Genomic DNA, 26639 nt, shown 5'->3' with positions numbered 1-26639 from the left:
GCCCTGATCTGAAGGAATGTGTGTTTTAAGCAATTGATTTAAGAAATCTTGCTTTTGTCTGTCTTTGAATTTTTGCTCCTGCAGGTCTGGTGCCAGCAGCTCCTGGAGGTGGCTGCAGTGCTGGGAGCAGCTCAGTCTGTGCTCCTGTGTTTGCCAGGCAGAGGAGTCTGAGCCAGGCAGGAGCTGTGGCAGCACGGGCAGCATGGCACAGAGCTGGATTTAGTGCTAGGATGCCTTTCAGGAGGTTTATTGACTCTGTTTCACTGGTGTGCTGAGCTGATCCCTGCAGCTGATCTGGAGTCAGGAGAACTTTTGTCTGCAAAATGCTGCCCAGACAGGCTCCTGAAGCCTCCAATAAACAGAAGCACAGGTGAAAAAAGTGGGTGAAAAGGTGATTCTTAGAGGTTGCAGCCCCAGAGAAAAGATTGAACAAAAAGCCAAATCAGTTTAAAAGCAGATTTAGACCAACACTGGGAGAAAATAACCAATTCCCATTTCCAAAAGGATGCCAAAAACCTGAGTACAGGATATTTCCACAAGAATGCCTGTGCTGAGTATGGACACTCAGTGAGAGGAATTGGCCAATCAGAGTTCTGGGGCAGAAAATTCTATTGTTTATAGATTAGTTTGTTATCCAGATTACTGTGTATTGAGCATTCCCAGCTTCCCACAAGGCTGAAAATTATCTTCATGCATTAATTATGAAATAAATCTTACTCCAGTGTCATAAGTAGTACTTTGATACTCTAGGCAGAGGTCCCTGCAGTAGTACAGATTAAAATGATAATAAATCCAAATTTGCCCAAAACATAAACCTTCCTGCAGCAGGGATCTCTGGTGTTTGTTGGTGATGCCACCTCTGTAACCTTTTACCAGTTCCATCCATTCAGAGAAATATTCCTGTGATAAATGGGAACTCCTCCCTCCCTGGCCCCATCCAGCAGTTATTAGTGACCCAGACAATTCCTTTACAGGATGAGATTACTAGAAAATATTTACTACTTCTGACCCACAGGTTCATATAACAATTCAGGGAATATCCAGAATTAACAGAATTGTTTGTATAAAGATCTGAAAGGGAAAAAAAATGTTTATTGTATAGAAAATGTCTTTTGTGGCTTTGTTTCTTAATACACATAAAAACTTTCTATTCCTCTGTTTTGATTGCTTTGAGCAATGTGATTAAACTAGATTTTTACAGATCACAACTGTGGCTTTTACAAGGAAAAATGTGCAAGTCAAACCTATCTGCCATGGACAACAGGGAACAAATAGATATTACAGAAGTAATTGATAAATTGGGCTGTTCATTTGGATTAGTGACAAATGACACTTGAGTAGGAGTCACTGCAATAAATCCAGAGGTTCTTTACTGTGAACACTTTATCAATTTCTCTGTATTTAGATATAATGCTGAATAAAACCAATCTATATTTGTAACCTTGGATTAGAAGCACTGATAGTGCTGTTGTCACCATTTAATCCTGGTAATGCCCACACAGCCAGAATCTGATGTGGCCAGAACTTTGAGATGTGTCTGTTCAGCTCTTTCCTGCTAGAAAGATCAAAATATATGAGATGGAGAGCAACAAATCTTCCTCTCTGTCCTCTGCTGCTTCTCCTGCATCCTTTCAGGACAGCTGCTTGCTCCAGGCCTGCTTTTATCAACATTTTCATTTTAGGAGCAGCAGCAGACTGCACAGAGCCTGGTGCAGTCCCAGGGAGTTTTCCTGTGTGTGATCCCGCCTTTCCAGGAAGGCAGAGGCACAAAATCCCTTCCTCAGCTGCAGGTTCCCAGCACCACCTTGTGACTTTCCTTCCCAGCAGGAGAAAGCAAAAATCAGAGTTTCTGGAGTTCTGTTCTTCCTTTGTTTCCCTGGAGCAGCTGTAACCCTGAGGCTGCCCCAGTGTCCTTCTCCTGGAATGTGACACAGACACTCAGAACAAACTGTCCTGGCTCAGCCCACTCTGACATGGATCCATCTGCTGCCCAGGAACAAGGAGTGGATAAATATCTAATGCAGGGCAGTGCTCAGATACTGGAGGTGAATTTTAAACAAGAGGGATCTGGAACTAGCCAGGCATTGCACAAACAGCAATTTAAGATGAACCATTTTCTCTTCTAAGGGAAAAGACTTTGTCCACAGGGAGAGCCTGGCCTCACTGCATGGTGGGTTTGAGCCAGAGTGGAGAGAAGAGAAACTCCTCAGGGTGTGCTTTGGCAGAATTATCAAATAAATATAAAAATGTTCTGGGTGGGAATACTTTTCTCTGTTACAAATGGTTTGAAACACTCTCAGGGTTTTTGGCCAGCTCAATACATAATCCTTTAACTACACTGTCCTTGGCAAGGAATGTGCTTCAGCTTCTGTCTGGTTAGAAGATGCTGCTCTGTTCAAAGCTGATTTATTTCAGTTTGGTGTGGCTCTTCAGTTTGGATGTGGCACTTGGGGTTGCATTTCAGGGGTGACTGTGGTGGTTCTGGGTTATGGCTGGACCAGATGATTTTTAATTCTCCTTAAACCTTATTGATTCCATTATTTGAATTATGTAAGAATGATGCAGGATGACTTTATAATTGTGTGTACCAGTGCATTAAGTGACAAAATACTCCATTAATACTAGCTGTGGGTTTATTAGCTGCCTTATTATTTACAGAAATATCAGTTTTTTAGTACTGCATTGCTTAATCTATAAGCATTGTGGGTTTTTAAGTGAATTTCCTCTTGGGGCTGCAATTCCAGGGGCAGAGTCAGGCCCATGAGGAGGGCTCTGTGTTATTCATCTCTGGGATGAATCCTCACAGGTCACTCCCAAAGAGAAAAGGTCTCTGAGAACAAATGGACACCCCACACACAGGCAGGATTAAACCAGTATATTTCTTTTTCTCCCCAAAGAATTATGCAGAATGATGTTTTTGCTCCAAAAGGTGGGAGCTCAGTTGGAAAGGAGGTGTTGCAGATTTAGAGACTGGAGTGTTTGTGTGCTGGAGTCAGCACAGCACAAGGTCTCCAGGCACAACAATGAAAAATCCCACTGGCACTGTTGTCTCAGTTTTGCATTGGCATCTTGGCTCATCATTCAGAGATTTGGAGCAGACAATAATGGCTTTCTCCTTCAAGGTAAGGTTAAAGAGCAAATTCTTAACACAAATGTTTCATATAAAATTGATTTTACTCTGGTAAATCTGAGAATAAACAAATCCTATCTCTAGCACAATGTCAGTAAATAATTTATTTGAAAGCATTTACACAATCAGAAAAAAACAGGGTGGAAGAAGGAGGTCATCTAATCCATTGAACTCTCTCTTAATTCTTTATCTTTGCTTAAAAATCTCAATGCAGTACCAGAAACTATTTCATTTGAGTGGTGTGATGCAGTTCTTCACTAACTTACAGTGAAGAATTGCCTACTTCAATTTCATCTCCCTGGCAGCAGGGAAAAGTCACCAATTTTCTCTTTTGGGCATAGAAGTGAGGTTCTCCTTTATTTTCTTTGACCTTGCTGGAAGTTTTTGTTACATTTTGAAGTTTTTTAACAGTAATTTTAATCTAAAGGCTATAAAGACTTTTACATCTGCTGGTATTTGACCATTTGGAGTGATTTGTGTTGGTGATTTTGTGTGGTTTTCATTTTGAAATTAGATATTTTGATTATTCTTGTCCCATTTGGGCAGTCCAGTGCCAAGCCACCCTTTTGGAAAAATGATACAACTGGGGTATTTACCTGGAAATTATAACCACTCCTCTGGAGGTGTGTTAGGAGTGAAGATGGAAACAATTTTAGCAGAACAAAGGGAAGATGGAAGGGATTGTGGGAGGTGTGAGTATGCTCAGGGTTAAATAGGTAAATTTGAGCTGCAGCTACTCTATCATCCAGGAAAAGCAGGGGGATTATTGCAGAAAACTGCTCAATAGCATAAAGCCCCAACAAATGTTTATTTTGTCTTTAAGACTGGTGCAAGTCGAAAACTTGCTGAGCAAAAATATTTAGAAATGAAGGCAATGGAGCTGGCAGGAGCATCACTGCTGGAATCAATAATAAAAGGATAATCTGTCTTTCTTTGTGGTGCACAGAGCAATAATCTGTTGTTCAGATTGATTAAATGCCTCAACTCTGCTTTGATTATTAATCAATCTCCAAAGCAGCCCATTGTGAGTCCAATACAAAGTACTGGGGATTGTGGATGGTGATCAGAGCAGGAGGGCGGGGGAAAATGGGAAAATGGAAAAAGAGTTTGTGTGGATGGGTTTTTGTTGATATACTTGTGAGAGGTTTGCAGAATTCCAAAAGGGGTCTAAAGGTCGAGTTTATATAAGTTTATTCAGGGATTTTGATCTCTGATTCACAAATGGAGCAAGTGCCATTGACCAGACAGAGGCAGAATGTAAAATATGAGAACTAAGCTTGACTAGAAAACACCTGACCAGCTACTTGCTCTTGTCTGGTGTATTCCTTGCACTAATAATTGATTTAATTTCTTTCTTACACTAAAGCTCTTTTGAGTTGTGGGCTAGCCTAAGATTTCAGCTTTTGAGCTTTTTCAATTATGAGAACAAGAACTCTCCTTCCTATGTCTTCTGCACCCCATGCCTGGGTCACATTATTGCCCAAGGGGTTTTTGATTTTGCTGGTGGGTTTGGGGTGTTTTAAAGGTCAGTGCAAAGAATCAACATTTAACTTGTCTAAATGGCTCTTTGCTGCCTGAAAGGGGGAATTTGGGTTTGCATTTCTTTTTTGACTTCTGTTAAGAGGTTCAAATATACCTGTTTGACTGAAATTTATGACTCACACTCTAAGAAATGCAAAATCTCTAAAGGCCCTGAGCAGTAACCTTTAATTTGTCTCTCCTTTGGGTCCAGAGTTGGACTAAGTGACTTCCAGAGTCCATTTCAGCTTCTCTCATTCACCTTGGTCATCCCAGCCATGCAGAACTCAGAGGAAATAAATGATTCTCCATTCTCAGTGCCCTCTCTCTGAGGATTTGCACACAAATGCACATTTTTGTTCCATTATTTCAGGCCTGTGGTGTGCAAGCTCATTCTGGGTATTTAAAAGAACCTTCACCTTTTGAACAGCACTGACTTGCATGATTAATGATAGATTATGCTGACAGTATAAATTTAATTGCATTTTCTATCTTAACTCTTTTTTATATTTAGATTTTGGGTTTTTTGTTGTTGTTGGTTTGGTTGGATGAAATAATGAAGCTGATGATAAAAATGCCTATAAAAATTCTGGCAAATTTATTACAGAATAACATGGCTTGATTTCTTATTTTTCTATCCATCTGGTCATTAGGCCTTTCCAACTGTCAGTGTCTAATATAATCTCCTTTAATAGCAGCATATAATTAGCTTTATGCTGATCAGAGGCATTTGGGATGGTGGTGGTAACATTCAAATCTGAATATCAAAATCCCAAAGAAGATAACTCAAAGAGACATATGTCCAAGCCAGCATTTATGACTTTTAGTCCTAAAGTCTGTAACTGGTGATTTAGGCATGTGAACTGTGGAATGGAAATTTATCAACTAAGAATCCTCAGGAGTTCTGGCAGCAAAGTACAGATGTCTCTCTAAATGGTGATGTGGTAATATGTCACTTTTCACCCTCTGTACAGTCCTGTTATTGCTTCAGATATTTAATTTCTTCTTACTTGTTCTAGCTTCTTATTTAAAAAAGGTGGTGAAAGTCCTGCCAGAGTTCCATTAGGAACAAGTTGTCTCCATTTTTAAGCTTCATCCAGAGCTCTGTGTGTACAACCTGCACACACAGGTATTTCCCAGAAGTGTTTCCTTAATGGCTGTTACAATTTCCCAGTGGGTCTTTTGGGAGGTGATTTGGAGGTGAATTTGTGGTGCTGCACCTATCTGATAAATGTTCTGTAAATATAACATGGTTGGCATTGCTAGGCAGGCCAGAGAAGGGTGTTGACGTTACTGAAACCAGGATTTCATCCCAAAAGTTCCTGTTTCTCTCAATTCTTTTAGAGAATTTGAACAGCTCTTGTGGAGTTGGACAAGTCAGGTATTTGATCATAAAAGCCCTAAGTATGGGGCAGGATGTCAAACACTACAGAAATATATTTTTTGACTAGACTAGCAAATTTGTTGGTTCATTGGAACATATTGGAACATCAGGCTTTGTATTCTGCTCTGCAGCCAGCCAGAATAAACCAAGCAGGGCTTCAAAAAAGGAAATAACCTTGACAAGTGAAAATTACATCTCCTGCATTATGGTTCTTTAAGGCTGGAATTGTCTTTGAATTTAGGCTTTCACTTCTTCAATAGGAGATCACAGTTCCCTTTTTGTTCTCTGGCACTGTAACCCATTTGAGAATTCTGTCAACACCCTCTTCAAAAAATGCAGAAACCTGTTAAGATTTGTAGGAGAGAAAAATCTATACAAGTTACCTTTTGCTCATAACTTGAAGTGCACAGCCAGAGAAATGTTTCAGTGCTGGAAGAGGAAAAGCAGATCTGTTTCCATATGTTCCCTATTGGAAGTGAGTAGCAGTAAACCCCAGGGTTTATTTTCAGCCTGTGTGTTTGCCCAGGGATTATTTTGGCTGTCCACTGCTCTGATTTAAGTGACCAGAATGAGAGGACCCATCTAAACTCTGACAGATACCAAGAGTCCACACAGCTCTGGATGAATGAATTGGCTTCTCCTCAGAGATCTGCCAAGATTCATTGCAGGATCTGTTCCTTCCCTTCCTCCTTTAATTTCCTGCATCATTTAACCAGTGTTTTCTGTGGCAGGGCTGCTCTGCACACCAGTGCTTCCCTTTATGTTTGTTAATAAACAGTGGCTTCTGCTCCACGAGGATTTTTGGCAGGTGCTGGTGGATATAATCTCTGCAGGCTGCAGACACAAACTGAAGACAACTCCCAGATGTTTTAATAAGGAACCAGAACCTGTTAATGGTGTGTGGGAAGCAGCCAGTCACTCACATGATGCCTCCTCTTTTCTCTTCCCCTTGCCAATAAATCTAGTTTAGGATTAAAATCTATTCTCTATATTCTTGTTTTCTGGCTTCTCTTATCTCCAATCAAACTTCCTTGTACTCAAACACCTTTGGACAAAGTGTAATTTTGGTCTATAGGATGGGAAAAAGGGAATGCTGCAGTCTAAAGTAAATTGAAAAATTCTACACCAACATAAAAGAGCAGCTAAGAATGCTTTATATGGAGCTGAACTTTTTAAAAATGCTATTAAATATTTTGAACTATTTTAATTCGTGCACCAAGCTCTATAGACAAAGCTATTGAAATATTGAGACCCTACAGAGATCCCAACAGGACTTGCTTTCAAGTTGAATTTAACTGAGTTAACTCTTAATTGAATTTGGTTTTCTTTTTTAAATTCTCAACTTATGAAACAAAAATTTAAAATTATGCCTGATGTTATATCTTAAAAGCCTTGAAAAGATCCCCAGAGGTCAACAGAGATTTTCCATGTGAACATAATTATTGATAATTTGAGGCATGTGCCCTACAACCATAAGGGGAAGATATAAATTGGATAGCTCATCAAAAAAGTCCATTCTTATTCACAGAACAGAAAACTTTGAGTAGTGCAGAGATGGTAGGAAAAATTCTTGTAAGAGAAGCAGCTTCAGTGCTGGTTGGGAATGGGATGCACTTCAGGCTTGTTCCAGTAACTGTTCTTTAGGATACAAGAAAAATCTGTTTCAAAACTCCTTTCTGACCTCTTTACTGCTGTTCTTGGCATCATCTGACACATTCAAAGAAGTTTTACACAACTATTAATTGGATCTTTGGGGGCAGATCAGCAGAATTTCCACTCCTCAGCAAAACCAAGAGGCTGTAACTGGAGGCTATCCTAGATCACTGTAAGAATATCAGCCATGGGAATTTCACCCTGAAGAATAAGACCTCTGCCAACCTTTATCTCCTGGCTGTCCCATCTTCCTGCATTCTGCCACTGAAAGGCACCTGGAGCAATGTGTGAGTGTTATGGGGGGCAGGAACAGGGCTGGAAGGATTAACCCCAGGACTGGTGCAAGTGAAAAGATGCAGCACTTAGAGAATGTAGGTGTTGAAATCACTGATAAAAGTAGAAGAAAGTGGACTCTAAACATTAGTGAATTAGATTATTGATTTCTCTTGAGTGCCTTGACAGATAAAATGGCAAAGCAAAATGTTCAACTTCAAATGCATCACTTGAAGAAAATAGGAGGATGTGGCAGGGAAGGAAGGAGATGATGAATGTTACTTTGTTAGAGAGGAGAAAATGCAATTGTTCTGCATGAGGTGTTCATCACTTCGCTTTTCCTGTTCTATAGCATTTGATAAACGTCCATTTAGCTGTAGCAGGCAAAAATCAAGTTTAAAGTCTTGGTTCATGGGTCATCTTTCAAAGCATTACATCTCAACTGTATTAACTTCTGTCTGGGTCTGTACAACAGTTTAATGGCTGAGGCTTCCAGCAATTCTCAGGAGAGAGCAGTGAGGAATTTCACTCTGAACAAGGAGGGTGTGATGCACCTGCATTGCCATCAGGGCTAAAGAGCTTCTAGAGAAATTCCTCTGGAGATCTGCTCTTAGAGGAGAAGCACATGGCTGCAAACACATCTCCTCAGGATAACCCTGCACTGCCCTTGGAGGTTTCTGTGCTGCTACCCATGGCTGGGGGTGTTTCTGGGGAGGGAGGACACCCTGCTTTGTGGGCAGGCAGATTCACACAGGTGTTCCAGGTGCAAAAAGAAAGGGAGTAAGCAAAAATGCTACATGTAGATTGACTTTAAAAAAATGCAATCTTGCTTATTTACAAAGAATTCACCAGTTTTGTTCCTTAAAAATGGTGAAAAATGAGAAGTGGAGTAAGACTTTTGCTGGGAAATACCAACCTTTTTAACAGCACTTCACCCAGCCCTGCAAATGCTCAGTTACTCTGAATCTCTTTTGTAGTCCCTAGTTTTTTGCTCTAACACACATTTATATGCACAGCAACATCCAGCAAAGTTTTTCCTTGTTCCTGAGCTAAATTACCACAGCAGATTTGGAAGGTGACAGAGACAGCAGTTCTGTTCTCAAGGCAGGTTTTGTGAAAGATCTTTACTATTTATTACATCTATTCCCAGTGGAAGATTGCAATTACTATCCCACTTCCAGCAACTCTTTACCTGAATCCTGACAGCTCTTAATTATGTGTGAAAGAAGTTGTTAGATGCAGAGAAATCTCTCAGGGAGAATTTCCTGGGAGATGCATTCCAGCTTAGAACACCTGCAGTAGGGCTGTTTGTCTTGTGGTTCTCTTGGTTTTGCCTCAGGAGCTGGGAGACTCTGCCTGACTTTTGATACCAGAATTTGCATTGGGAAGGAATTTCTGCTGCTGCTTTCCCAGTGTTTGTCTCCCTCTCTTTTTTTTTTTCTTTCTTTCCCCTTTTCTGTTAGTCAGATTGGGTTCTGTGTTTCTTTCCTCTGAGTTTACTGCTGAGGGTACTGCTCAAGGAAACACAAAGAAATAAGTAACAGGCTTTCAAATTTCTGATCAAGTTTAATCTTATTATTCAGCTATGCAACTTTATTACCCTTCAGTTATAAATGTTTTATTTTCTGGTTAAGTATTCATAAGCAAAAAATGTATTAATGTCTACACTCAGAGAAATGCACCACCATGGCAGTCGTGTTGATTTCCAAATTAACTTCAAGCCTGCAGAAGCTGGCTTTTAAAAAATGTCCTGTTCCAAGTCGTGCTCAATCCAGGATTTTATGTGATGCCCAGCTTCCAGCCCATGTTAATGAGTAAAGATGACTGAGCCAGGACAGATGTACAGATTCCTGCTCCAGAGGAGGTGTAGGGTGCTGGCAGCTCTGCAGGAGAGACCTGTTCCCACACAAAAATAGGGAAATTCCAGTTTTCTAGAAACACCTAGTGGGGCTGTTGTGACAAGGTTTTAATGTGTGATCCATCCTGTGAGATTTCTGTTTCTGTGGGGAAGTTGGGCTTTATTGCATTGATACTTCCAGAGAAAACTTTTTCTCCCTGAAAACTTCCAGAAAGCTCCCAACATTTTACCACAATTAAATTGTATTTGTGATGGGTTACTATTTCCTGCCCAGTCTCTCATCATAGAGGTTATTCAATTATGGATGGTCACTCTGTTTTAATAATTCTTTCTGAATTTATATCTCAGCGTGAAACTTAAGATGGCTTGAACTAAATCTCATTTATTACAGATAACAGCATAAGGTATTTTAAATTATAAAATGCAGAGTTCCAGGAAAGAGATGATCATTGGAGGTCGAAGTAGTAACTTGATTTTGTGGATTGACTTCCATTGATGGTTTCCCCACTCCCTAATCAATGTGCTGCAGGAAGCAGCTCCATGTGTGACTGTAGTTTATCTTTATTTTCTTTTGCTGCTATTAAGCCATCAATAGAATTGTCAATAAAGGATCTGGCCACTTGTTGGAGAGCTCCCATCTATGGAAGGGATAGTAGAGAATGTTCCTGAGAAAGCCATTGGTGTCCCAGCAGCACTGAAAGCAGAGTTTCAGAAAGCCATGTCAGCTCTTGTGGCTGCAGCTCTTCCCCAGCAGGGCTGAGCTTTTTGGGGACAAGGTCACCCTGCTGCCCTCCGTGGAAGGGAGTGCCCAGCTGCTTGGGGATGAGAATTACAGGCTTTTTTCCTGCCTAATTAGCAATATTACTTTCTATTTTGCACATCCCTCTGCATGTGTTCTGCAGAAGTCTGCAGGGAGCTCATTATGTTCCCAGCCTTGTAGTCAGAGGTTTGCAAAGCTGTACCTGCAGGGGGGTGGGAGGTGCATGCACTTGAAGGAATTCCTCAGCCAGGCTGAAAACTTGTAGGAACGCTGTAGGATGTCTCCTGTGGCTGTGCTTTATCCTGCAGAGAAGCTGTCCAGATGAATCTTCTTGACATATTTTCACTCTGAGATAATGGCTGAGGGCAGAATTTTGGCTCTGATGTCATCAGTTAATGAGTCTCTAACCATTTAATGTGTTGGGGAGAAAGAGGAGACAATGAAACCTTGCTTATCACCTCCTTGGCATGATTTTTCAGAGCTCAGTGTGGCTCCATTTTCTGTCAGCACAGTTTAGTGTGAGTTTTTTTTTAATTTTTCCTGCTCTCTTTGGGTGAGCCATGGGAGAATCCCACTGCCAGCACTCTGCTGTGCTCACACACTCCCAGCAACACAAGGAGCTTTCAAAGCAAGGATGTAGGGCAGCAGCTTATGAAACCCCTTGGAGGACAAAAACATGAACATTTGTTGTGAGAATGGCTGTCTGACTCCAAACACTGCTCTGAGCTTTCTTCTTCTGAAGGCTGGATCCCTAAATCAGAGAAGACGGCCCAATGTACCTTGTGGAATTATTTTGTGTAAGCAAGATAAACAGTTTAAGCTGGAGCAAGAATTGTGCCATTATTTCCTGGCCACCATGGAGCTATGCCAGAAGCTGCTCCTTGAAAATTCTGTTAATCTTTGCTCAGTGGGGATGTCACTGTGTGAAGTCCCAATTGCTCAAGTTGATCAGCACTTTAAAGAGAATTATTAGTCAGAGGCTTATGAAAAGATGCAATACTTCCCCCCGTGGATGAACTGCACCTTTCTTACTCTCACTGCCCCCAGATAAATGATTTTGGGTTTGTGTAATCATCTGTGGCCACACACTGCACCCCATTACCCTGTGGGAAGAGTCTGATTTAAGTGATCACACATAAAATGGTGTTACCAACATCCACTGGGATGCAGATGCACAGACCCCAGAATAACCCAGAATTAAAAGGGCAGTTTCATTTAACAGAACCTGCTTTGCAAAAGAATAGTTTTTAACAGTCACAATTGAAATATTGCCATTAATATGCATTTTTAGGATGTAAATGGTGCAAGTAGCAGGAGACAATTAGCACATGCTGTCCCTTAGACCACCTGCACACCCCAGGACTGGACAATTCACTACTCAGGGCATGCCCACTATTGCTCCTGGAAGATGCAGATTGTGTTTTAGGAGAGAAAAAATAAAAATTTATCCACATAGGGAAAAATAGCTGCCACAAATCTGTTTTGTTTGCTCACAAGTCATTTGATTTGGGGCTGATCAGCCTTGGCATTTCTGGTTTTATTAACATGAAAGGTTTCTGTGGGGTGTGGAAGAGTTTGGGAAGCTGGTGAGAAATATGCTGTCACACCATGCCTGAATTATTATGCAGATAAAATTTACCAACTTCCCTCCTCCAGTTTATCCTGTTTGGAAAGATACATGAGAAATAAATGGCTGGTTTTAGTGGAAGTAAGTGCTGCTTCATCTGGAATAAGCATCCTGTCATTTCAAGATTTACAGCAGTAGCCATTCTCCAGTGCTTCTGCTCAGCCTTTTTCACTCTGCTTCTTCTCTGCTTTAATTGCATTTTTAGCCTTTCTCATTTGCTTACCAGCTTCTTTTGTTTGTTTTTTTTATGGTTTTGTTGTTTGTTTTTTTTTTGTTTTTTTTCCCCCTCAGATAATCTGGAAGGTGAAGAATGGCCAGGCAGAACTCAAATACCATTTTGTTTTGTTTAATAGCTGATTAGAAAGGAGCTGGCCCCTCTCAGATGCTCTCTGGGGTGTTTGAAATTGAGTCATAATTGCTGGTGCCAAAAGCTGTCAGTGGAGTGGGATAGGAAGCAGTCAGCTCTTCTTAGTGTTATATAAAGTTGTCATTTTGGAAGAGTGAGCAATGATAAAGAACTGTTGCAGTGCTTTTGCTGGTTTCACAGTAAACCACACTGTTCGTGTTGCTTGTCTTGGTCTCTTTCCTAATAAATTCATTTTCTCCTTCTTCTTGGGTTCTTCCTGAGGAAGGAATTCAAAACAAAGCAAAAGGAATTTAGGGGAAATAAGGCTGCAGTTTTTGAAATATTTCTATCAAACATGCTTGCTCCTGCATGCAGTATAATAATGTAAAAAAAGATTTAAGATTTTCATGTAAAACATGAAATTGAATGTATTTTTTTATTGTGACAGGCATATTAGCAGCATCTAGCTGTACATTTAGAAAGCAAATTCTATAAAATATTGTTAGCTCTGTATGTAATGCAAATATTTACCCCACAGAATGCTGACTTCCCTAATCATGTGTGATTTAGTGAGCAATATAAGGCATATTAATATTTATATTGTTTGAAATCTTAGCAGAGAATGCTCTCACTGGCTCCTGCAGTATGGATGTTTTCAAGTGGACAGCACTGTGCCTACTCTGAGAACTTCTCATCAATATTCAAATTACTTGCAGGGTGGTTATTAATGAAAATGGACATTGTACACTCCAGCTCTGCTGTAACTTACTTACAGCAGCAATTCACCCTTGGCTCTCTGTAACCTGCAAGGTGATGGAATAATTCTGAATTCTGCATTTCAGAGCTGCAGCTCAGCCTTCAGAGCCCAGCAGCTGTGCACTGTGTGCTCCTGCACTTTGCTGAGTCAATGCTCCAGTTTCTCTGAGGGGATAACAGCTTCTCTGAGCTCTTCTGCACCAGAACTTCCTCACCCAGTGACTCATTCTTTTGTGAATTATGCTTCAAGGATTGCACAGTGGGCACCCTGTGCCCATTAAACAGACAATCCTGTGCCTCCCAGTGCTGTTGCTTTTCTGTTGTTCTCTGACTGCAGCTATCAGCTCCACAGACATTAGGGTAAGGAAATATGTTCAACTGACACACCAGCAGAAATTCACCTGGCTGCAGGCTCTGTAAATCTGCCTTCTGAATGCCTCTTGCCTTTACAAAACACTGAGCAAAACTGAAAAATGGGCAAATTCTTCTGCAAGGCAGGAGAGGCTAAAGCAGAGGGGAGGAAGGCTTGGGGAGAAAACATGGGATAAATTTATTTACTTTGAGACTTTGTAAATGAAATAGGAACACAAAGGGAAGTGAGCTTTTAGAGATGGCAAATTCTCAATATGGAAATTATTCATTATCTGCACACCATGGCAAGCCAGTTTTACCAAGCAAGGTGCATCAAAGGGGTGTGGGCTGTTCTTCCCATGTCTGTCAAGCAGTATAAATAATATTTAAGTGATGGTGTTTTCTAGATTTTTTTTCCCCCCCAGATAAGCAAAATGATGGAGATTGGCCACCACAAATTGGCTCCTTCTTTCATCCTTGTGAGTACCCAGGTTATGTTTGATAATTTGAAATTTAGATTTTGTCTGGGTGAACACGAGTTTGGAAGCAGAAAAGAATGATTTCTATCATTAACCCCATTCCAAACATCCTTAGTTACAATTAGATCTGACATAAGAAATTAATTATCCTTGCCATGGGAGCTTTGACATGCTCCCTGGTTTTGGAGGTCAAGCAATGAAAATCTGGAGAAGTTGTGGCCTTGCTCTGTAGCACCTGAGAGGAGGTGGCTGTTGGGATAACAATAACATCTTCTCTCACTTTTCCCCATAAATGCAGTTTGCCTGGATGCTGTGTGATCCCCTGATGAGAGAACCTTGCTGTTCTCAGCACTTTGAATTCCACAGAACCATTTCCCAAGATTTTTCTAAGGCAAAGGTTTTCCTTTGTTTTTCCTGGGTTTCTGTGGTTTCCTTTAGCAGCCTGCAGTTCAGTTAATCCAAGAAAATTTGCTACAGCCCCAAACCCACCACTGTAAACTTAGGTTTCCATAATTCTATTTCTATTTCCTTTGCTGGTGCCCCAGTCCCCCTTTCCCCCAGCAGGGAAGATAAATCCAGAATAAGCTCTGAGCTGCCCCTTGGGTTTCCCATCTCCAGCCATCAGCTCCTGTCCCACCCAGCACAGGCTGCCTTTGGCATGGAAATCTTCCTCTGCACAAACTACAGAACACTCTGATTGCCAGGATGCCCTTGAGCTGCTTGAACAAGGAAAAGGAAAAGGAAAAGGAAAAGGAAAAGGAAAAGGAAAAGGAAAAGGAAAAGGAAAAGGAAAAGGAAAAGGAAGAGGAAGAGGAAGAGGAAAAGGAAAAGGAAAAGGAAAAGGCACCACATGCTGCTCACACAGGACAGGGGAAAGGTTTTCCAGGCAAAGGCTCCACACTTTTCTAGTCCATGAGCAGAAGAAATACCACATCTGGGTATTTTTCAGTTGTTTCATCTGTCATATTTCACATTTGACTTGATGTATTTGTATTTGACTTCATTCTTCATGTTTAGCTTGATTTAAAGATTTTGGAGGAAAAATATCTTCTAAGGCATATCTGGTTTTTTTGGTTGTTTTTCCAAGTTGGCTTCTGCTTTTGATTAATCTTCTGAGCAACAATATTCTGTTTTTCACTGTGTGCACACTGTACACATGATTTAAAGTCCTGAATCTGAGATGTTAATATTCAAAGCCAGACTTGTATTACTGTGTTTATGACATAAAGATATTTTCAATGTGTTCCTACCAGTATCTGATTTTTAAATTACCCCTATTTTTGCAAGGGAAAAAAGTATATAAAATAAATAACTTTTTTTTTTTTTGTACTTCTATATTTAGCAATAATGATTATGTGCTTATTTATATTCATAGATACTATATAAAGTTATTATTATTGTTTTATGGAAAAGCAAGTATGCTTTTTATTTTGTAAGAGGATACAGAGTCAACTTTATTTAATGCCCCCTTCTTAAGGGGTAAGAAAAGCTAAGATGGGAGGAAGTTTTCAAAACAGGGGCTCTGGTGCTGTGACTTGTGTCATTTTAACCTCTGAAGGTCAAATAACGTTGTTTTTGCAGAATTACAGCCACATGTTTGGTTCCATCTCTCCCATGAACATTCTAGGGCTGAAATCTTCAGTTGTGGGGGAAAACTTTGCTCTTTATCCTGTGAGAATATCTTGCTCTGATCTGAATGGGTGTTTCTTAGCAGCTTATTTGCCTAAAAATAAATATTTGGTGGTGCTGGGCTTTGGTAGAGCTCTCCCTGTGTTCAAAGGGGAGCAGCAGGAAAGACAAAAAAAAAAGAAAGGAAAATTATTTTTCTTTCCATTAAGAAAAAATCTCTGAAGCTGAATGGTATTTGTGGGCCCATGGAAATCAAGGTGTGGTTTGACTTCCACAAAACAACATTTCAGAACCAGAATTAAAGGAGGAAAGTCATGAGGTTTGCTGATGGCACAATTCTAACCCTTTTTCTTTAAATTTTTCACTTGACTTATTAATATGTTTCCCCCCACTCGTTTAATTCCCTTCTTCATAAGAAGTTGGGCAAAATTCTAAGTTAAGATTTTTTTTTCTTTTTTTGTAACTGTTTCTTTTTGGCTTGCATGAAAATAATTTTCTTAATAATTCCACAATACAGCAGTTGTACAAATTATCCTGAGAGAGACGTGCTGAAATCACTGAGAGACTCTTGCATTATTTACATCATGACATCCTGTCAGCGTGCTAATGCTCAAAACTGTTTATATTATTGGATTTAACAAATATGTAAATCAGGTGCACGTTTCCCGAGGAATGCAGATGTCTCTAATGAGGAAAGACAAACTTCAGAACAAACAAACAAGAGCAGAGAAAATGTTAAACAGCTCGTGTGAAAGGGGATGGGGAGGAGGTGGGCTGGAGGAGCTGGGATTGTTTAATCAGCCCATCTTGGGGCTCTGACACACCAATTGTTTCTTAGCAGGAGGGGCTGGGGGAGGATGGCAGCCAGGCAGAGTTTTCCCATCAGAAGGTGTGAAAATCTCAGCTTTTCTCTTAGTGGCAATCTAGAGAGCTGAGAGGACTGAGCTCCTCTGGCTGTTTGTTACAGGCACAAACCTCTCCAAAGGGCCCCAGCTCTCTGGAACACTTGTTTGTGTTCAATAATTCAAATAGCTGCTTGATTTCAGGATGGGAATAGCATTGAACTGGTTTAAGTGTTACAGGAGGATTTGAATGTCCTCAGAGAAGCACTCAGTTCAGATTTCATGGCCCTGGTTTAGTGAGGATGACTGATATCTCTGAATCACAGTGCTCTGGATTGAGTTTGTGCACGGTGGGAATGGTTCTTATTGTGCTATGTTTGTGCTGTGCTTGTTATTATGCGCTGCTCACTGAAAACTTTATCTTCCATTACAAGCTGGATTCCTTTCTGAAGAGCAATTAAACAAAATTTGCTTACTAAAATAAGACATCATTTATTTCAAGCTGGCTCCTATTTTGAATTTTGATGGCTTCCTGCTAAATATGCAAGCTTTCTTTTCTGTGAAATTAGCTCAGTATCTAAAAATCTGAATTCTTTGCTTTTTTTTTTTTTTTCATCGTGTAGCTTCAGCTCCCAAAGTTCTGGTAAGAATTATATTTGCCAATTATCAGCCATCTTTAAGAAGATCATTATGGCAAAATTAGTCTGACTCCTCAAAGATCTATGAATTATGGATAGTGCATGAGTAATAAATGGGGTAAAATGTTTTAATTAACATTCTTCAGCAGTCCTTTAGCTGCATATTGCATGTAACTCTTGCCTTGCAGACTTTTAACTAAAAACGTGCCGTGTGTCTGTGGCAGTCAGGATGTCTGGGCTGGGCTGTGACAGAGCCACACTCCTGATGCTCCTGCCTCGTTTGTCTCTGTCACTGCAGGTCTGGGCTTGCTTTAGCTCAGCCTGGCTTGTTTGTGCTGCCAGGGCTGATGGGGAGGGCAAAACCATCTTGAGAAATGATTCCTTGAACTTCCCATGTGCTGCTGAATCTGTCAGGCAGAAATGGGTATCAGAGGCTGGGGGAGTTCTCCGGGCAAAATTCTTATTGCCTGGTGAGATCTGTGCCAGGGTGGTGCCAAATCCCCACCTGGCAGTGGCTGTGTCACCTTGCAGGGCGACAGTTCCTTGGGATGGGGACACATTTCAGGGGTGACAATTCCTTGGGATGGGCACACAGCAGGGGTGACAATGCCTTGGGATGGGGACACAGCAGGGGCCACAATGCCTTGGGATGGGACACATTTCAGGGGTGACAATTCCTTGGGATGGGGACACAGCAGGGGTGACAATTCCTTGGGATGGGGACACATTTCAGGGGCCACAATTCCTTGGGATGGGTACACATTTCAGGGGTGACAATGCCTTGGGATGGGACACATTTTAAGGGTGACAATTCCTTGGGATGGGGACACAGCAGGGGTGACAATTCCTTGGGATGGGGGCATATTTTAAGGGTGACAATTCCTCGGCATGGGGACACATTTCAGGGTGACAATTCCTTGGGATGGGACACATTTCAGGGGTGACAATGCCTTGGGATGGGACACATTTTAAGGGTGACAATTCCTTGGGATGGGGACACAGCAGGGGTGACAATTCCTTGGGATGGGGGCATATTTTAAGGGTGACAATTCCTCGGCATGGGGACACATTTCAGGGTGACAATTCCTTGGGATGGGACACATTTCAGGGTGACAATTCCTTGGGATGGGACACATTTCAGGGGTGACAATTCCTTGGGATGGGACACAAGGCTGTGCTGCTCACACTGACCTCTCCACCCCACTTCCACCATGCAGGTGGAGCAAAGACCTGCAGCAACAGCAGCACAAAATTGATTTTCATTTCTCCCCAGCATCTCTCTCCTTTCCCTGCTGTGCAGCCCCACGTGTAGGAGGGGCAGGTTTTGTGCTGAGCCTCCTCTCTGCAGGAGTGAGGGGGCTGGAACTGCTGGAATTGCTGGGAGCTGCTGGGCAGAGCAAAGCTGCCATTCACAAACCCCTCACTGGAAGCAGGACCAGCATCTGATTAAATTGGTACCTCCAGTGCCTCTAATTAATGCCTTGGCTGGGGCTCCAATAGAGCAGCAGTTCAGTGACTTTCTTCAGAATTATTCTCCACTCTGTACACATTAAACTGACTTTTAAGTAGTGTGCAGTTGCTGTCAGCTAAAATGCTGCTCTGAAATCTGAACTGGCAGGTGCCCTTAACTCTTGTTGATTTGGATTAATGTTTTAAGTACTAGCAGAAATTATATTTACAGTGCATAAAACCAACCTTAAAATGTAGCTGCAATGCAGAATATTGTTTAAGGACTCAGACCCTCCAGCTGAGTATTTATTTTTTTATTTTATTTTATTTTATTTTATTTTATTTTATTTTATTTTATTTTATTTTATTTTATTTTATAGGAAAATGTGAGAAAAAAAAAGTATGTGACAAACCAACAGATAAATGCACATTAGTGCATTTATTATGTATTTATATGGTAGTAAACCATAAACAAGTAGGGAGCAGAGTTTATCCAGACTTTCCTTGGGATTTGCAGCTTTACAAAAAAGAACTTCTATGTCAGGATTTCTTTTTAAAATTGATATAGTGGGAGCATCCTTCACCTCTTGTATTCAAACTACTCATTGTGAATATAGATAATATATCCAGGTGACCAAATGGGACATTTGGAATGAAGAATTCAGGAAAGGAAAAAAATGGCAACTTTATTAAATAGTCTGCCATTGCATAGTCTTTGAAGAAAGTTTCATTGTGATCTGTTTGTTAATTTTAATTTGAAATATTAAGGTTTTTTTTTTTCACCAAGATTTTTTTATCAGTTGGTTGGAGTCCTTTGTGCCAGAAGTCAGTGTGGATTGTCAGAGTAAGACATGGGTTTTAAAACAGGAGTCAAGAAGAGCTGAGCATCTTTTTTTGTTCCTGTTTGGGATTATTTTGGTATCTTTTTCTATATAGAAATATCTATTTGATTTTAAATGATTTGATCCTTTTTTTTTTTTTTTTAACTTTTTCGTTTTTTTAGGCTTTGTGGGCAAAAATAGTTCTGTAGTTCTCTGTTCTTTTCAAGGACAGTGGAAATGAGCTTTTTATTTTCATTTCTGAGTTTATGTTGGTCTCTTTTTAGAACTATCCTTACAACTTGCTTTTCAGATTGAAAAGTTTTCTGAGAGAGTGGAGACAAGAAAGGCTGTGTGAGAACAAGGGTTGCATGCTAGTTTGATTTCCTTATGAAATAATGATGATTTCTTGTTTGAAATGGTGTGCCAGAGAGGTTTGAGGAGGTATTTAGCAGCAGTGAAGATGAACTCTGTGGGTTTCAGTTTTGCAGGTTTAAAAGTCCTGCAGGTGAAGGTGCAGCCTGGAGAATGGATGGGCAATAACTGGCACCAGAGAACTGGGAGGCTGGAGGAAACTCTTCTGGTTTGGATTTGGTTAATGGTTTGTTTTTGTTGGAGTTTTGGGGTGTTCTGATCTGTGTTTGTGCTTCTCCCTGAGCTGGGGATGGTTTCTGCTCCATCTCTGCTGCATCACTTCCCTCTCACTTCTGCAGCTTAAAGGATTTCTGAAAATCCTTCATTCCCTGAGATCAGAAGCTTCTGTGAACCTGGCTAAGTCAGCTGCACTGGAGCTGTTTGAGGTGATTTTGGGTGACAATCTACCTCCCAAATCTCCCTCTTGCCTCAAGTGTCTGAGCAGTGACTAAAGCAAAGCTACAAATTTGATCAGTATTCTTATTTTTCACCCAGGTCTTACCCCTGCTGCTTTACCCTTGACTCAGTACTCCTCTGACCAATTCTTTTTAAGAACTAGTGGCTGTTTTCTGATCCTGCTGATTCCCAAGTGGTTTCAAATTCACTTTTTTTATTTTTTGAAAGAGTCATTTCTCCATGTTTAAATAGAAGTCAGCATGAAGAAGGTGGCAGTGCTTCAGCAGGGATTGAGCTGAATGTATTTCCTTTGAGCTCAATTAGCTCATGCTCTTTAATTTGACTTGGAGCTATGATTACAATAACTGTAAAAACCCCAAATTCCAAAGTTTTATGTGACCCTGAGACATAGCTATTTTTCAAAAATAACTGGTGGCTTTAGGTTGGTATTTTTGCTTGAAAAATGAATTGCGGCTCTTCCCAATATCGAGACATTCCCAATTTGGATGCCCCTGTCTTATTTTAAATATCTCTTGGGCTTCTATCTGCTGTTTTATAGGTAGGTGGGGAACTCCTCCAAATGGTTTATTTTTAAAGATGAGATTTTAAGGCTGGGTTATATCTGTCCCAAACTGATGGAGCTGGGATGGAGCACGGGGTTGTGCTGCTGTGCCAGAGCCTGACTGCTCACCCTGCCAGGGAGAGAGCTCAGGGAAAGACAAGCAAAGAGAAAATCCTGAGTGTTCATCTCAGCTGTTCCTGCAAGAGCAAAATAATCTCAGAGAATGAAGGAGGAACCAGAGCAGCACCCACTGCTCGCCCACTTTGTGCCATCAGTCAGTTTGTGTGAGGAGAGGAGTAATGTGTGAAGAGTGTCTGCTCTGAAAAATATTTATGGCATGTTCATTCCAGCTTGTTTCCTTGTTTTATCTCATTTTGTTATTGAAAGAAAAGGCTGACATATTCCTCTGGGGCTGATGTCTTTAGGAGTATTCAAGGCAGTCCCACTGATTTAAGATTTTCATATTAATACCAAAAGTAATCAGCATGGAATGGCCAAAACAAGCCCACCCATTCTGGTTTGGCTATGAAAATGCAGAATAAACAATTCTGTCTGTCTTAGGCACATGATGGGTTAATCACTCATCAAGTCATCATTATCTTGCAAATAGGACTTAGAGCTCAGGGGAAATGAAAAATAAAATAAATACCATGCTGCTGTTTTTCTTTATTATTGGAAGACATTCCATGGTGTCAATGCATGCAGAGAATGTTGGACCAGTGTTTAAAGAGATTAAGCTGCTGTTTGGGAAGGATTTTCAGAGAAAGCTGCAGAAGCTATTACACAGAGTGCTACTTCATGTTTTAGGAGGTTATAAAATCTTACAGAATAGGTAACAAGATGGAATAAACAAATACTTTTATGCCTGCTGGACCGTGGGGGTGTTTGCCTAAGTAAGAGAGACGTCAGCTTTTCATTTCTCATCCAAGCAGAATTCCTTTCAAGTACCACTTTGTGTGACATAACAACTGCAGATCTTAGAAAAATATGGCTGAAAAAAGCTTCTCAACTTTTTTATTCAGTTTATTGCTCACCCATAAGAAAAGATGAACTAAACTATTTGTGATTAATATTTACTCTGTTTTCTAAATATCCTTTTTTCGTTCCATCACCCTCTGTTTCTTTCCTCCCTTTTTTTCCTCCACTTTTAGATTAAACTCTAAACCAGTTCACTGTACCAGGTTACAAACATGTGGTGATCTGGACATAAAAAGGGAGATTCAGGAGAACCTTGGGGAATTTTGCAAGGTAAGTCATGTATCTAGTATGAGTTTGACTTTTTAAACTCTTTTGTAAGAGGTATTTGGGGAGAAGAAGAAATGACTGCTAGAAATGTCTAATTTTTTATGCTTAACAATCTTTTGCTACAAACAAATGAAGATTTCTAGCTGTGTGTAGCATTTGTCTTTGAAAAAGACTAGACACTGAAAAAGTTTTATAAAATGAGTCTTTGATTGTAGAAGGAAATAGGAATTGTGGACAAGCCCATTATGCTTTCAGTATCTCTTCTCATTTCCACACTTCCTTCCCAGTCAAATTAATTGGGAAAAATGGTGAAATTTGTGGAGCTTGATAATGCTGAAGATTTGTCTGTGCCCACCATTTGGGGTCCATATGAGGAGCCATGTGATGGGTGAACCAGAAATCCTAACAGCGCCACAGGAAACCAGTGGAGAGATGAGCAGAAGGTGAGGACAGATCTGTGAGAATGGGACAGAAATATTTGGTTTAAGAACTGAAATGGACTCTGGGAGTGCCCAAAAAACACCCCTAAGGTGAGGAATAAACCAGCAGAGCAATGCTGCTTTAAATACTTATCTGGAAGCAAACCTCTGCCAATCGTGGCGTTAAAATGGGGCATTTTCTGTTTGCTGGGGTTTCTGTGATTGCCAGCAATTACCGGCACTGACTCGTCCCCATTAGCCCTGGGGGAGCTCAGTGGAGTGCAGAGAGCTCTGGAAGAGCCCCAGGTCACTGCCAGCTTGTTACAGCATTAGACAGTGCCACGGTGGGTGAGCTTTTATGTCAGAAAGAGTCAGGGAGTTAAGCAGGATAACATTACTGTGTCAGGGTAGGGGGACAATAAATGCAGAACAGCTGTTATTAGACACTGCAAGTGCAAAATAAATCTGTTTCCAGGAGCACCATTGTGAACGAGAGAGGAGAGGGGGAATTATCTCTTGCTGGTGGCTTTTAGCATAGCAGGGTAAGCTGCTCTCCTCCTCCTTTCTGTTCCTCCAGAAAAGGGACTCTTACACAGACATTGTTAGCTTGGCAGGAAAGTCAGGTGGCCAATTTTTGTTAAGTTTGTTTTTACTCAAGATTCTGTGCACTGTATTTATGGCAAATAAACTAGTACTTATGGCAGATTTGCTTAGTGTTTGCTCTTGATAGAAATGTTGGTTTTGCCCAGTGCTTTGGAACCTCCAGAAAACTGGAGGGAAAAGGGCCCCCAGGTTACTCACATGCTTCTGTTGTCTATTTGTAATTTTTACTGCTTTTTAATCAACAGCTCTATGTTTCAATATTTAGCTACTGCCCTGTTGCTCTTGATCCATTTCCTTCTCTCGTTTCCAGAAACTGGATGCACGAACTTGAAATAACCTTGAAGTGATTCTCCTGGAAAGAGGAGTGAGTTCCATGGAAAAGGCATTGAAGTAATTTCATGTGATGCACACTTTTGGGTTCCCACTTCCCACAGGAACACATCAGAAGACAAGGTGTGTTATTAACTTAACCAAGCACAAATTTGTCTTACAATTTCCCCATTCATTCAAATGGGACATGAATATTTTGTTTCCTAATCAGCACAACTACCCCGGAGCTCACGTTGCAATGTGTCACTGCAGTGACAGCTCCTATCTGCAGTGGGAAATGACAGGATTTGTAAACCAGGGCTGTTTAAAGAACAGGCTCAGTTCTTGAGTGACTATTTCACAGTTAATCATTGCTGCATTTTACAACAAACCTTGAATCTACCTATTCCAAAACCGATCTGACTGGCCTGCTGAAAGGGACTTTAATGGTGTATAGCAGAACATTCCATTTCATCTCCTGCTAACAGAATGTTGTTGATGGCAATTAGAGGATTCTCAGACACACTGTGAAATGTGATCTAGTAAAAAAATCAGTAGTGATGGGTGCCAGAATTTGTAATGCTCACCTTGGTGGCAAAACTCTTCTCATGCCTTTTGTTGTCACTTGGGCAGTTGCTGTCACCAGCCTCTTCCTAATGGAAGCCTCATTTTTTTATGTAGGAGAAGCCACCACTTGAACATTCATTTTCATGCAGCTCTGTTATATATATATTGTTATATATATAATAATTATGTATAATTTTTATTCCATTTGTCCTTAATGGTGTCTGGCTTAACAGAAAAGGAGAAATGAGAAAAAGGAGAAATGAGAGAAATGAGAAATGATTTTACACTCATGAGCATAGGAAAGGACTTGGACTGAAGCCTGACTAGGAAGCTCTCACATGATTTTCATGCTCATGAATGTAGCCAGAAATCTGAATGTAAATCACTGTAAGGTTTGGTAAGTATTTTAAACTATTTTAAACACTAATTTTGGAACCTCAGTTTGTATCTGGGGTTTCATGGACTGTATTTATTTTCAGATCTTGGGACCAGGGATCAACTCAGTAATGTTTGGATGGCAGTAAGCACAGGCCTCTATTTGTACTGCAGAGCAGAGAAATTACTGTAAAATAATCTCTAATTCTAGGAATAATGTCACCCCTCCTCCCAAATGAGAGCAATGACTGCCAGCACCTGAAGTGCTCCTGAACACTTCCAAAATATTCAGAAAGTTTTAAGGTGTATTATGGCAGAAATCTTGACACAAGCATGCTGCAGACATCAAAAAGACTAATGCTGGTGTCATGCTGATTTCATTTCCCTTTTGTTGTATAAATATACACACAGTACTTTAAAAATATTGGAGGTGATCTGAAGAGGTTCATAAAACCTTGCTGGTTTGCAAATCACTCCGAAATTTTAAGTGCATTGCCTGGTTCTGAGTTAGTGTCTGGAGGCAGCTTGCATTATATTATCCCTTGGAATTGCATCTGCAAGTTGTGGATATGCAATATTGATCCAGGAACTTGGGATTTCAGCTTGGGAAAAAGAGCAGCTTCTGTGCAGCTCTGTGGTGTGAAATTCTGCTCGTGGTAACTTCAACAGCTTCTCCTTTGTTTAAAGAATTCTGCTGCTTTTGTCTTTCCACTGCTCTTCAGTGGGAGAAGCTTTTTTAGGCTCTTCACTTTCAGCTTTCCTTCAGAGATTTTTCTCTAGTGAATCATGCCATAACTTTTTGGTACCCAAAACCAGAGACTCTGAAAGGATCACTGCTTCCTACTGCATACATCTATACATTTTATTCACTATATATAGAAATTCATGGCTGGTAAATATTTGGTGTGTTGGCAGTTGAAGTTTTCTCTGGAAAGGATGACTGAAACCAGCGATGATTTTGAATTTCAAGTAATTAAATGGTGTTCAAATAATTTCACAAACATTAAATAATCTTAGTGAATGGGAAAAAAATTTAATGTTCAGCAGTTAATGACCAAGAAAATTTGTTTTCAGCATTTAAAATATTTCAATATTTTGTGTTAATGCTTAAATTATATTACTTAGGATAATAATAGGACATTTAACTTGTATTTCTGTTACTTACATGCTTATAAGATTCCCCTCAGCCATTTGGCATGGGACAGCTGAGTGTAGCTAATTATCATTCCCAAGATCCAGTAACTAATTTTTCCCCCACCCCCATGCTATATTTACCTTTCATGTGATGGGTGATAAAAACTCTTATTCTGAGGGCTCAGTAATCCATGTTTTAGCAGGCTGGGTTCAAAATGTTCTGCAGTCACAGATAGTCTTGCCTGGGCGTTTTACAGAAAGCAAAGCCAAGTTTATGTAACAGAAACAGAAGATGAAATGTGTGGCAAATAGTATTTGTGATCATCCTGCTCCCAAACTCTGCTGCCTGGGACTTGCTTCATTTTGTTTTGCTCCTTCTTGTGCTCATAATAAACATTTCTCCTCTGTCCCAGGACAGCTGGGATAATTGCAGTGAGTCCTGCAGTCACTAGAACCCCTTGAAAGCATCTCAGAATTGCTGCCACGATGAGACCAGGTGACAAAACATGTCATGAGATGCTGTGTCTTCAGAAAAATGCAAAGTTGGTGTAATGTAACACTTCTCTGATGATAGATAAGCCAGTGTAATTGCACAAAATAAATGTCATCACCTGTATGAAGATAAATAGCCTTTCCTGCACTAGCTTGCTTTTGCACATAAAATGCTGCCATTTTACCAGTTGTCTCCATTTTTTTGCCAAATAAATTTTATAATGGCCATAAAAGCAAAGTGTGCTATGTCTACTTACATGTTAGTGTTGACAGAGGGCACTTCTGTGGTTCTGCAGAACTGAAATCAATGACATTGCTACCTGAAAAGTTGTTCTGTAGCAGTGGTACTTGACAGAAATGTTTATTTCCATTCCCTGACGTGTCTAAAAGTCAAAATGTGTGGAATCAGATGCACATGCATCATTAGCATGTGGGTGGCTGGAATTTGCCAGGAGAAAGGGATCCATAGCATATCCTTGGCGTAAAAGAAAGGTCAAATATGATTATCAAAAGCATTCAAAGACAGTAGAGCTGTTTCAGAGGTTTTTTGTGTGAAATGGAAAGTATTTCCTCTCATGCACACATGGACAGGGGATAAAGTGAAGGTAGGTA

At 40.5% G+C, this 26639-nt stretch overlaps 2 long non-coding RNA genes across 3 annotated transcripts; both read left to right on the top strand.

Moving 5' to 3' along the window:
* The first annotated feature begins 21625 nt into the window (after positions 1-21625).
* On the top strand, positions 21626-22530 carry LOC130253155 (uncharacterized). Of its 2 annotated transcripts, none has more exons than XR_008840525.1 (3): positions 21626-21715; positions 22035-22131; positions 22416-22530. It is a non-coding gene; the product is annotated as an uncharacterized LOC130253155 (long non-coding RNA). The 2 variants fall into 2 exon arrangements; XR_008840524.1 differs by having other exon boundaries at positions 21632-21776.
* Positions 22531-23428: 898 nt separating this feature from the next.
* LOC130253154 (uncharacterized) lies at positions 23429-26230 on the top strand. The gene is made up of 3 exons (XR_008840523.1): positions 23429-23603; positions 24260-24423; positions 25949-26230. It is a non-coding gene; the product is annotated as an uncharacterized LOC130253154 (long non-coding RNA).
* The last annotated feature ends 409 nt before the right edge of the window (positions 26231-26639 follow it).

Source organism: Oenanthe melanoleuca, chromosome 4A (genome assembly GCF_029582105.1).
Source record: "Oenanthe melanoleuca isolate GR-GAL-2019-014 chromosome 4A, OMel1.0, whole genome shotgun sequence".
NCBI classification, from domain to species: Eukaryota; Metazoa; Chordata; class Aves; order Passeriformes; family Muscicapidae; genus Oenanthe; species Oenanthe melanoleuca.
This window is presented reverse-complemented; position numbering and strand designations above follow the sequence as displayed.